Source organism: Myotis myotis, unplaced genomic scaffold (genome assembly GCF_014108235.1).
Source record: "Myotis myotis isolate mMyoMyo1 unplaced genomic scaffold, mMyoMyo1.p scaffold_m19_p_1, whole genome shotgun sequence".
Lineage (NCBI taxonomy): Eukaryota > Metazoa > Chordata > Mammalia > Chiroptera > Vespertilionidae > Myotis > Myotis myotis.
Genome location: NW_023416313.1, coordinates 25,612,169 through 25,625,283, shown reverse-complemented (window position 1 = coordinate 25,625,283; position 13,115 = coordinate 25,612,169). Strand labels below are relative to the sequence as shown.

General features: G+C 38.5%; 1 protein-coding gene across 12 annotated transcripts in view; it reads left to right on the top strand.

Annotated features, from left to right (window-relative positions):
- Positions 1-13,115, top strand: part of APBB2 (amyloid beta precursor protein binding family B member 2) — a 323,648-nt gene that overhangs the window by 58,446 nt on the left and 252,087 nt on the right. For all 12 annotated transcript variants that reach the window (XM_036332260.1, XM_036332188.1, XM_036332170.1 and 9 more), the window contains exon 2: positions 5,241-5,396. The gene's annotated coding sequence lies outside the window, so the exon portion shown is untranslated. The remainder of the gene's footprint in view (positions 1-5,240; positions 5,397-13,115) is intronic.

Genomic DNA, 13,115 nt, shown 5'->3' with positions numbered 1-13,115 from the left:
CTAACAGCAACTTTTATACGATGGCAGTTACTTGGTATATTGTAAAACATGGCCTGAAGATTAAAATAACAAAATGTTTACTGTATTTAGATCAATTAGAATATGCCTTTTAACTTTTGTGTGTGGATATTTTGGTTTAAAACACCATTTTGTAGCAGTAGCAGCCTTGCTGTTTAAATCTATTTAGTTCATGTATTTTACATTTCATATGGGTGAGGAATGACTGAAATGTTAGCTCCTCTAGGCCAGAAATTTGTTCAGTGCTAAATCCCTAGCACCCAGAATAGTGCCTGATACATGGCGACTGTTCAATAAAAGATGTGCTAAATGAGTGAGCTAACAATTAGACAACCCAAAGTAAAAACCACATCCGCCACTGCTCACTACCAGATATTTGTCTGGTATTGGGATTAGAGGTTGCCTACATGTTCCCATAGCTCCCTGTGCCTCTTACAAATTACACGGCATCCCTTAATCTAGGTCCTTATGGTTGCATCCACAGCACTATGTCTGGCAGCACTGTAGTTTCTTAGGAAATATTTGTTGATTGGCCCTAGCCGGTTTGGCTCAGTAGATAGAGTTTCTGCTGGTTCGATTCTGATCAAGGTCACATATCTTGGTTGCAGGCTCCTCCAAGGGCCCGGGCCCTGATCAGGGCTCATGCAGGAGGCAACCAACAGATGCGTTTCTCTCACATCGATGTTTCTCTCTGTCTTTCCCTCTCTCTTCCACTCTCCCTAAAAATCAATGGAAAAATATCCTCAGGTGAGGATTAACAAAAAACAAAAACAAATATTTGACTGAATACATAGTGCCTTAAAATTTTCTGTACTGTTTTTATATTTGGCTTCATCATTTGACAATCCCATGAAGTTGGCTGATAGTCTCATCCCAGTTTTACAAATGAGGGAACAAAGGTTAAAGAGAATAAGTTAATTGTCCCAGAAAGCCTTGAGTCATAAGTAGCAGAACTGGGACCATAACTTCTATATGTGCTAATTTCTTCATCCTTTGTTCTTTCTAGAACAGTCTTTAAAACATCAGTAAGCATAAATTTTCACTCTCGGCCCTCCAGCTGAAATTCTCTTTACTTGAGAGTATGATAGGGGAGGTTACTGTGTGAAACCTTTTCTGAATTGCTATAATGCCTTCATCATCAGCTACAAACTTTGTTGGGTGCTACTTTGGATTATTCATTAATAGATTCTTTTCGGCTGCCTGTGATGGGTACCTAGGATATATTCTTTTTGGATTTAAAAAAAAAAAAAGGAGACAAACAAGCCCTCATTATTTCATATAATTTATACCTTCTCCCAAATATTTTAAAATGTAAACTTGTTGATACTGTGAATTTACGTTTTAAAAATCAGATTTTAAAAGTAGTTAGAGGAATGTTCTCCCAACATATTCTTGCCTGGATCTCCAGGTCATTTTGAGATAGAAATTTCAGAAGCCTTGAATTGGCTTAGCTGATATTCCTGGCATCAGGCACAAGAAGGAGAAACCTTCCCTGTGGCATTAGAATAGAATAAATAAGATGCTGGCCAAACATTTAAGGTTTTCACACAGCGGCAACATCTGGGCACACATTTTCCCAAAAGCATTCACTGAAGCTAAAACTAAACAACACACAGCCAAGTTTTAAGTAAGAAAGGATTTCAAAATCTGTGAATCCGATTTAATTATAGCTTTTGTGTACTAGTTTCTATTAAGAAAGAGAATTTGGTGACGTCAGTAAGATTGGACCCAATTTGATCAGTAGGTCAGACTTCATTCTACTAGACTGTTAGATTTAAACATACTGCCATTACCTTAGACTTTAAAGAGTTATTTGAACAATACTCACCACAAAGCTTTAATTTCATTGTGTAATAGCAACAAGAATCTAATTCCTTGTGCCCGCTGTGGCTATTAACCTTTGGCATTAGAACTGAGGCATCAATGGGAAATAAACTGGCAATACGGTCTTTCCTTCTGGACCCAGCCATGGAAATATACAGGATGGGGCAACCGTAGGTTTACAGTTATTTGTATGAAAAATAATACAGTAATTAATAAATAATGATACAATAATAAGCTCTGGGTTTCACATACTCACAACTGTAGACCTACTTTTGCCTCACCCTGTATGGTGGGGATGCAAGGAGCAGTTTTGGGTGGAAAAAATTCATTTTCTTTTCTGCTCCGATGCCTGTCTTCTCCGATGGGGTGGGATAGAGCCATTGTATTTGTTCTGGCTCGTACAAAGCGAGATCACATCATCCCTCGATGCGGCTTTTTTATTAGCAGCATCACAGTGCATGCCTTTGTTGTCCTGCTGCACAGTAGCAAGGGTTGCGAGACGTGAGCTCAATAAAGGCCTTTCAGGGAGCTCTTCTGTCCTCTTCTCTCCCCTGTTTTTCTGGCGATTCACCTTTTGTGATACTTTTAGGTTTCTGATTAGTGTGGCCTGGACTCTGTAGGTAGATGCTAAGACAGAAGTGGAGGTGAGCAATATTTCAAATTAAGAATTTAGAAGAAAAGAGGAAAGCCTGCTTACTCTCTAAGTCACATATGACATAAGATACAAAGCGGTTGGATTATTTTATTTTAAATCTTAGAGAGTCTTGTTTTCTTAATTTTTGAAACCATTAATGTCTCTCCCCCAAGATGTGGGTCACTTTGGAAGGGAGAGGCCTGGATGGCATGCATCACTTATTTCCAACACTAGGGTGAACATGCATCCCACCTCTCTCTCAGATGGCTTGGTTGCAAGTGTCATCTTGTTGGAAATCTTTTGTCCTGCTCTGAGTGGTGGGAATGTGCTGTTGTCAACAGAGCAAGTGCTGGGAGCAGAGAGCTAGCTTTCCGTGTGACAGGCAGTTGCAGTTCAGGACACCTGCTGCCCGAGCACACTGCACCCATTGTTTCTCCACCGAGCGTGTGCTGGGTCGTCTGTGTTAGCCTGCGGTTGAGTCTTGGCTTTTTTTTTCCCTGCATGCATTTCATTTTCGGTGGAACACATTTCTGTCTCGTTCTTTTGGTTTTGCTGATACGGATTTAACATGTGCAGGTGGTTCATACGAACTGGTTTTGAAGAGTGCTGAGACAGTGGGTGGTGGGAAGCGCGCTTGGCCCGCGTGGAGGCAGGCGATGTGGACTCTCATCCCTCTCAGGAAAGACGTTGGACCTTTCTGGGTGGCGGTGTCCTCAGTGGTCAACCCAGGGGTTGGGCTTCTCAGAGCCCTGGACTGCCGAGTCCCCGGGTGTTAAGTTCCACCACGGTGTCTGGTGTTTTCTGAGATGCGGAGTGTCAGAAATGGATGTGGCAGTAGTTATTCACTGAGGGCCATGCGCCTGTGAAATTGTCAGCAACCCGGGGAGGTGCTCTTATTGGATGCATTGGTCAGAGAGGGAAATGCCAGGGCCTTTTCGTTTCTTTGTGGCAAGTTTACAGAATAATAAATAAAAATGTCTTATTTCTGGGAAAGCACTGTTGTTAGCCCTGGAAGTGTTATTAGGCACTTGTTTGAACTTTTAAATTAAGAATTACTGAGTTGAGTAACGAGGAATTGTTAATTCATTAGCCCTTATTGTTCAGGTAAGAAGAAGCCTACAGATCAGGCTAATAGAGTATCACACCCCATTTCTGATTTGTACTCCCATAGCGTTTAATAAAAAAATCTTATTAAAAATATTCTAATAATTATAGAAAATTTGGAAAACACCAAGAAGGAAATACAAATATCTCCTAATCCCATTACCCAGAAATATCTATTGTTCAAACTGTGGTGTCTTTACATTATATATACCCAGTTTTAGAACAGAATTGGGATAGAACCATAAATACATAACTTAGTATCTTTTTTCTTACTATATTTTTTTTTAAAACTTATTTTTGGGACTTAGGTTTCAAATGAAGGTAGAGATTAATGTAATATTATGCTTGGCACACTTATGACAGGGTCTGTTTTGACATACAGAAATAGAATTATGGACCCAGTATCTGAAAATAACATTTGTCCTGTTCCTTTTTGAATAGGCTTTCAATGTTTAGCATGTATAAATGTTGTCATACTATTACTATCATTAACAAATGAAGACTTCCTGATCTATTAGTTCTTAATTGTTCACTAGTTGCTTTTATCAGATCCCCTCACTTTATGTTTCTGCACCAGAATTGCTAGCTGCAGCACCAGTGAACAGACATTATTTTAACACTGTTCTTCTGGATGCCACGATTCTTAAAATTGAAGCATGGTAGCTAGTGTGGGCCTGGCCACAGGTTTGGCTTGAAGTAGGATAGTTAAAAAAGATTTTCTTTTGCTCAAATATATTATATACTTGATAATATTTATGAACCACATGTTGAATATTGGTTTCACATATCATTTTCCTCTATTAGGAAATGAAAGGTGATTAGTTTCCCCTTTGGATTATTTCAGCCCATAAAATTTTCTGTGGCATCATTCATTTTGCATTGAAAATACAGTCTAAATCCTGGGCCACATTGGAATTTTTTCATGACCTTTCCCTTATGTGTCTTTTGGTGGCGCCCTTTGAAGTCCTGAAATGTTTTTATATTTAACTGAGATTAAATCTGGGTTTCATTTTACTTTTTTTAAAAAAAACATATTGAGCAAGTTAATTTTCTGTTCAAGTTCCTAAGGGGAATGATTCCAGCCTTCTGTGTCCCAAGAATTCGACTGAGCCCTGCCAGAACATTCCTGTGGTTTTCCACAGGGCAGAGCTGTATGCTCATGAAATTTTAGTTGTAGCTTGTGTTTTCTGTGGTTAATTAAAACAGCTGGCTTTTAAATTTTCCACAAACAGAGCACAATCGTTTAGCCAAGCCTTTTCAATAATGATTAAATACTTTAATCTCCCCCTCACAATAGCCCAAGCTTGTCTCTAGGACACTTATAAGCTGTTGTCTCTGCTCATTAATGATTTTAAACATTTAGATGTTTGGGGTTATCTTGCCAAGTCCATAGGGGAGAGAGAGAGAGAGAGAGAGAGAGAGAGAGAGAGAGAGAGAGAGAGAGAGAGAGAGAGAGAGAGAGAGAAGAAGGGAAGGAGGGAGGCAGGGAGGGAGGGAGGGGGAGAAGGAGGGAGAGAAAAAGAGAGAGAGAGAGAGAGAGAAGAAGGGAAGGAGGGAGGCAGGGAGGGAGGGAGGGGGAGAAGGAGGGAGAGAAAAAGAGAGAGAAAATGAATCTCCTTTCTTCTGTTCTTGTAACAGCTTCTGGCCTTTGCCCCTCCAGGTTGGAGCTGTTGCGGGTGAGCTGCTGCGGTCCGTAGCCAAGCATGCTGTGGTCGGATCTGCCCAGCTGTGGAACAGAAACATTTGCTGGATGGAAAATCCATAAAAGAAAGCTGCTGTGAGAGCCTGAGACAGACCATAACTTAAGCAGGATCAGGTTGGTGTAAGATAACAGAGGCTGGACAAAGTGGCTTGTGTCAGACGCGGAAAATTTGTTTTGTTAATTTCATAAAGTGTTTTTGAGACGACCCTGAATAATCATCCAGGTTATGTGAGAGCATCAGATAAGTGGCAGATGCTGTACCCCGAGAGACTTCTGTGTACAGGGTATTGTTGTCTTCCTTCTTCCTCTGCCCCCCCCCCCCCCCAATCTTCCTCTTCTAGAGGAGAGGGAGATCTCAAGCACAAATATGTGACAAGCCACTCACAACAACCCAGTGATCTTGGCTTTATTTTGGAGAGAAAGCAGTGACCCTGAGAAGCAGGACTGGCACTGGCCCTTTCAGAGACGTGCCCCCATTTGGGTTTTCACACTGTGAAGGGTGATCATGGGGGCCTGCCATTTTAGGGGGTCACTTCTGTCTGCTCCTTCAGTTTGCTCAGCAAGTTTTTACTTTTATCTCCCCCCAAAACAAAAGCTGGCAACACATTTGGTTTCAGCAGTGTGCTTTGGGCATTAAGATACTCATGTAGGACAAAGGAGAAGAAATGCCCTTAAAGTAACAACAACGTAAAGAAGGGCAAAACAGTGGCCACGAGAATGACCCTGCACAACACCCTCACTGTGGCAATGAGATGGGAAATAATTCCTTGTGAGAAAGAGTATTGTGTTACAGGGACGGGCACTGCAAACCTTTTTTATCGGACGTTCAGTGGGAAACTCAGCATTAGACATAATGCGCAGTTAATACATACTCACTCAAAGGGAGCGAGTCAGCAGTCTTGAGAACCTGTGAAGTACTGAGCATCTGTTGACTTTGCCCACCCAGCATCCTTTCCTCCCCCAACAAATTACCCAGGTTTCCCTGGGCAGGCACCCTTGCTTTGATTTTAGTCTGTGGAGTTAGAGGTGACCTCAGTGTCTCTGTTATGGGCATTTGACATAGCCTGGCTAGTCAGGGTCACCAGGATCAGTTTATGGAGGAGCCCCCGTATTTTCACTGAAACTATTGCAAAGACATTTTTCCTTTTTGTGGGTTTGTGAAGCCGGACCACTGGTTACTCTCTTTGCTACCACTTAGGGCAGTGATGGCGAACCTATGACATGCGTGTTAGAGGTGACACGCAAACTCATTTTTTTGGTTGATTTTTCTTTGTTAAATGGAATTTAAATATATAAAATAAATATCAAAAATATAAATCTTTGTTTTACTATGGTTGCAAATATCAAAAAATTTCTATATGTGACACGGCACCAGAGTTAAGTTAGGGTTTTTCAAAATGCTGACACGCCGAGCTCAAAAGGTTCGCCATCACTGACTTAGGGAAAGCCTTCCTGAGAATGAGGTCAACACAGGAAATCAGAGCAGGGAGATGGAGGAAACAAGATGAGGAGGGAAGGGGGTCACACACACACACACACACACACACACGCACACGCGCACACACACACCATACAACAAACACACAAAACAAACACATACAACATACACACAACACACACAGCACACACAAAACATACATGCACAACATACATACAACACACAAACAAAATTTATGGTCCCAGATTCTGCATCACCGAAAGCCAGAAAATCCATTTCCACTTTCCTGGCACGTCAGCTACTTAGTTTGAGTTAGTGTCCATCACTTACATCTGCAAACATTTTGATGGGTAACGCCTCTTAGGATGGGGTCTTAGCATGAAATGACTGTGGCAGTCCCTGTACTCAGGGGCTCACAGAGAGAGGGTAGGCTAGCTCAGTATGTGGCTAGCTGACAGTGGAAAGGGTATCAGTTGAGGTAAGAACGAAGTTTTGTGGGAGTAGAAGAGATGGAATTATGAATTCTGCTGGGGAGTGGAGATGCTAGCAGAGAGAGCTATTATTTAACGAAGGAGAAATAGGATTTTTGTTTTCAGGAACACTTTAAAATATATACTTAATTCAGTTACTTGCTTTTTGAATCTGAAAGAAAGGGAGGCCTTCCAGAGGCTATCGTTAAAATAAATTGCAGATAAGAAAGATAATTTCAGAGCTCGCTAGTATAGAATCTTGGTATTTACTGTAAACACAGTTGTTTCAGGGGCAGCCAAATGAGAGGTTATCAGAGAGCTGTCCCGAGTTTATTTTAACACCACAGGGTGACAGTTATTCTTCTTATAAAAACCTCAGCTGGTTTTCTGTTCCAGGCAGAATTTCAAGTGTGTCATGAATTTTAAAGATTTATTTTCTTAATGTTAGATTTTATTGTTTTATTTTTTATGTAATGGACATGGTTTGCTTTTTAAAATATCATAGACTTTATTTTGGGGAGGGCAGTTTTAATTTATAGAAAAATTGAGCGGAAAGTACGGAGTTCCAACCATCCCCTAAGTTTTTCCTATTATTAACATCTTGCATTAGTGTGGTGCTTTTGTTAAAATTGATGAGCCAAGATTGACACATTATGATTAACTAAAGTCCATGGTCTACATGGGGTTCACTCTGTGTGTTGTACATTTTATGGGCTTTGACTAATATTTAATGATATATATCTACCATAACAGCATCACACACAATACTTTCACTGCCCTGAAAATCCCATGTTCATTCATCCATCCCTTCCTCCCTCCCTCTGAAGTTTTGGCAACTACTGATCTTTTTACTGTCTCCACAGTTTTGCCTTTTCCAGAATGTCATATGGAATCATACAGTATGTAGCCTTTCAGATTGGCTTCTTTGCAATATACATTTAAGATTCCTCCATGTCTTGACAGTTTTTTTAAATCCTCGTCTGAGGATATTTTTGCATTGATTTTTAGAGAGAGTGGAAGGGAGAGGGAGAGACAGAGAGAGAGAAACATTGGTGTGAGAAAGACACATCAATTGGTTGCTTCCCGTGTATGCCCTGACCAGGGCCGGGGATCGAGCCTGCAACTGAGGTACGTGCCCTTGACCAGAATCAAACCCAGGACCCTTCAGTCCACAGGCTGATGCTCTATCCACTGAGCCAAACCAGCTAGGGCTTGACAGTTCTTTTTAATGATAATATTCTATTGTCTCGATGATCTATAGTTTATTTATTCTTTTACCTACTGAAGGGCATCTTGATGGCTTCCAAGTTTTGGCAATTATGAATGAAGCTGCTATAAACATTCATGTGCAGGTTTTTGTGTGGACATAAGTTTTCAACGTCTTTGGGTAAACACCAAGGAGCATGATTGCTGGATTGAATCCAAGAGTATGTTCAGTTTTGTAGGAAACTGCCAAACTGTTTTTCAAAGTGTTTGTACCATTTTGCATTTCCACCAGCACTGAGTAAGTTTCTCCACATCCTCCCCAGCATTTGATGTTGTCAGTGTTTTGCATTTTACCCGTTCTAATATGTGTATAGTGGTACCTCATCATTGTTCTTATTTGCAATTCTCTAGTGATGTATGATGTTGAGCATCTTTTCATATGCTGTTTACCATCTGTATACCTTCTTTGGTGAGGTATCTTTTGCCCATTTTTTAAATTGGATTATTTTTTAATTGTTGGGTTTTAAGAGTTCTTTGTATTTGGATACCAGTCCCTTATCAAAGATGTCTTTTGCAGATACTTTATTCCAGTTCTATGGCTTGTCTTTTCATTCTCTTGACAATTTCTTTCTCATAGAAGAAAATTTTAATTTTAATGAAGTCTAGCTTGTCAATTATTTCTTTCATGGATCATTGGTTTTGTATCTGAAAAGCTATTGCCAACCCAAGGTCATCTAGGTTTTCTCCTGTGTTATCTTCTTGGAGTTTTATAGTTTTACATTTTACTTTTAGGTTTATTATATCTTTTGAATTAATATTTGTGAACAGTTTAAGGTCTTTGTATACATTTCTTTTCTTTTTTTTTTTTTTGGTATGTGGAGGTCTAGTTATTTCAGTACCATTTATTGAAATTACTATCCTTTCTTCATTGAATGAATGGCCTTTGCTCCTTAGTCAAAGGTCAATTGACTGTATTTGTGTTGGTCTCTCTGTTCTGTTCCATTGATCTGTTTGTCTATTTTTTTGCCAATACCACTGTCTTGATTATAGTAACTTATAGTGAATCTTCAAGTCAGACAGTGTTAGTCCTCTGACCCTGTTCTTTTCCTTCAATATTGTATTGGCTGTTCTGGGCTTTTTGCCTCTCCATGTAAACTTGTGAATCTGTTTAACAACATCCACAAAAGAACTTGCTCTGAAATTGTGTTGGGTCTACAGGTAAAGTTGGGAAGAACTAGCATCTTGATAATATTGAATCTTCCCATTCATGGAATAATTGTTTCTTTAGATTGTCTTTGATTATTTCATCAGAGTTTTGTAGTTTCCCCCATGTGGATTTTGTACATATGTTGTTAGATTTATATCAAGTATTTCACTTATTTTGGTGCTCATATAAATAATACTGTGGTTTTTTTTTTATTTATTTTTATTTTTTTAAAGAATATATTTTATTGATTTTTTACAGAGAGGAAGGGAGAGAGATAGAGAGTTAGAAACATCGATGAGAGAGAATCATCGATCAGCTGCCTCCTGCACACCTCCTACTGGGGATGTGCCCGCAACCCAGGTACATGCCCTTGACCGGAATCGAACCTGGGACCTTTCAGTCCGCAGGCCGATGCTCTATCCACTGAGCCAAACCGGTTTCGGCAATACTGTGTTTTTAATTTCAAATACCAGTTGTTTATTACTGGTATATAAGAAAGCAAGTGACTTTTGTATAATTAACTTTGTATCCTGCAAACTTACTATAATTGCTTATTGGTCTCAGGAGTATTTTTGTTAATTCTTTGAGATTTTCTATATACATATCCATATTATCTGCAAACAAAGACAGCTTTATTTTTTCCTCCCCAATTCGTATGCCTTTGATTTTCTTATCTTATCTCACTGGCAAGGACTTCCAATGTGATGTTCCATGGGGATGGTGAGAGGTGGTGTCTGTTCCTTGATCTTGATCCTTAGTGGGGAAGCATTAGTTTCTCACCATCAAGTGTAATGGTAGCCGTCAGGTCTTTGTAAATTTTTAAAATTAAGTTGAGGAAGTTCTCATATTCCTAGTTAACCGAGAGTTGTTGTCACAGTGGATGTTGGATTTTCAATCAGATGCTTTTTCTACACCTGTTGATATGATCGTATGGTCTTTGTTTTTCAGCTTATTAACATGATAGATTATATTAATTCATTTTTTTTATTATTAGTTAAGGTATTACAAATGTGTCCACATCCCCCCCATTAACCCCCAACCTCCCCCCCCCCCCCCACTCATGCTCTCATCCCCCTGTTGTCCGTGTCCATTGGTTTGGCTTATATGCATACATACAAGTCCTTTAGTTGATCTCTTCCCCTTACCCCCTCCCTCCCCTACTTTCCCTCTGGGGATTGATAGTCTGATCGCTGTTTCTCTGTCTTTGATTCTGTCCCTTTTCATCAGTCTATGTTGTTCTCTATAATCCACAAATGAGTGAGATCATGTGGTATTTATCTTTCTCTGACTGGCTTTTTAATGTTGTACCAACCTTTTGATAAAGATTGTATTGAATCTCTAGATCAACTTGAGGAGTATTTTCATCTTAACCAATATTAAGAGTTCCAATCCATGAACATGGAGTGTGTTGTGTGTTTATATTGATTTAGTTCTTAAATTCTTCCAACAGTGTTTTTTGTTTGTTTGCTTGTTTTTAGGGAACAAAATTTCTTATTACATTTATCCCTGAGTGTTTTTCTTTTTGATGCCTTTATGAATGGAATCATTTTAAAAATTTTATTTTCAGAATATTCATTGCTAGTGTATAGAAATAGAATTGAGTTTTGTATATTGATCCTGTTTTTTTCTACCTTGTCGAACTTTTTTTTTGTCAGTATTGATAAACAGTTTTCTTTATTGTGTATGTGACTTCCTTAGGATTTTCTACATACCAGATTATATCACCTGTGACTAGAGATAGTTCTATTTCTTGCACAATCTGGTTATCTTTATTTTTTACAGTGATGTGAAAACTTTACTGTCATATGAGTAATGTGCTTTGGAGTTTCTGATGAAATCATCCTATTATGTAGGTTTTTTTAGAAGGACAAAAGATGGTAATTATGGAATTTATCCTCTCATAATTAAGCTAGTTATTCAGTCAGTGAGTTTCTTAGCCACTCCTTTCTTCTTTGGGGAAATGCCTATTAAAACCCTTTGCATATTTTTATTTTAGGTTATTTGTCTTATTGGATATATGTAGTTGCACATATTTTCTCCCAGTCTCTGGCTTGTTTTTTTGCTTTCTTAATGGTGTCTTTTGAGGCTCAAAAGTTTTTAATTATAATCAAGTTCAATATATCATAGTTTCTTTAAAAGCTTAAGATTTTTGTTTCTAAAAATTCTTGGGCTAACCAAAGGTCACAAAGATTTTTCTCCATTGTTTCTTTCTAGCCTTAGTTCCATGATCCATTTTGGATTAGGTTTTGTATATGGTGTGAGGGTCAGGTATACTTTTTTTTCCCTTCTGTTCTTTTCTTTTTTTGCATATGGATTTCCAGTTGTCCCAACACCATTTGCTGAAAAGACTATCCTTTACTTATTGACTTATTTGGTACCTTTGTAGAAAATTAATTGACCATAAATATAAGGGTTTATTTCTAGACTCTCAGTTCTGCTCTTTATGCTAGTAGCTCACTTTAGTTAGTTTTTTACGACGCAGTTTTTCAATGAAAAAAGTTTCTTCAAGAAATGGGCTTAAGCTGCAATATATTTCTCTTAAAAAAAAAACAACTATTATTGTATTTTTACTACTTTTTCTCTCCCTTACTGTTTGAGTAACTGTGTTAAAAGTACTCTAATGTCTGGTTATTTCCCTGTGGATAACTGTGGGAATCTGAAGTGGTAGAAGAGAATGTAAGTCAATCTACATGCATTTTCTAGATTATTACATCCATTATTTAAAGCAAACGTAATTCTTTTCTGATTTCACTTTTATGTTTATTCCCCAAAACAGAGTAAGCGAACAAACAAAACAGAAACAAATTCATAGATACAGAGAACAAACTGATGCTTGCCAGATGGGAAGGGGTTGGGGGGGGGGTAGGTGAAGGGATTAAGAAATATAAATTGACAGTCACAATGTGGTCATGGGATGTAAAGTACAGTATTAGGAATATAGTCCATATTGTAATAACTATGTATAGTGCCAGGTGGGTTTAAGACTTATCTGGGTGATCACTTCCTAAGATATATAAATGTCTAACCACTATGCTATACACTTGAAACTAATATATAATATCCAATGTCAACTGTAATTTTTTTTATAAAAATATTTTTTATTGATATTTTACAGAGAGGAAGGGAGAGGGATAGAGAGTTAGAAACATCGATGCGAGAGAAACATTGATCAGCTGCCTCCTGCACACCCCCTACTGGGGATGTGCCCGCAACCAAGGTACATGCCCTTGACCGGAATCGAACCTGGGACCTTTCATTTTGCAGGCCGACGCACTATCCACTGAGCCAAACCGGTTAGGGCTGTAATTGAAAAAATTTTTTTTAAATGAGTTTTCTCATAAAAGTGCTAAGCATTTTTATGCCGTTATCCATTTGAATAAAACAGATTAAATTTAAAAAAATTTTATTACCTTAACCATTGCCAATAACTACTGACAAGGACTTATAAGTTTGGTATATTATTTCAAGAATATCAAGAATTTTCACTAATGGTTATATGAGTTGAGACTTTT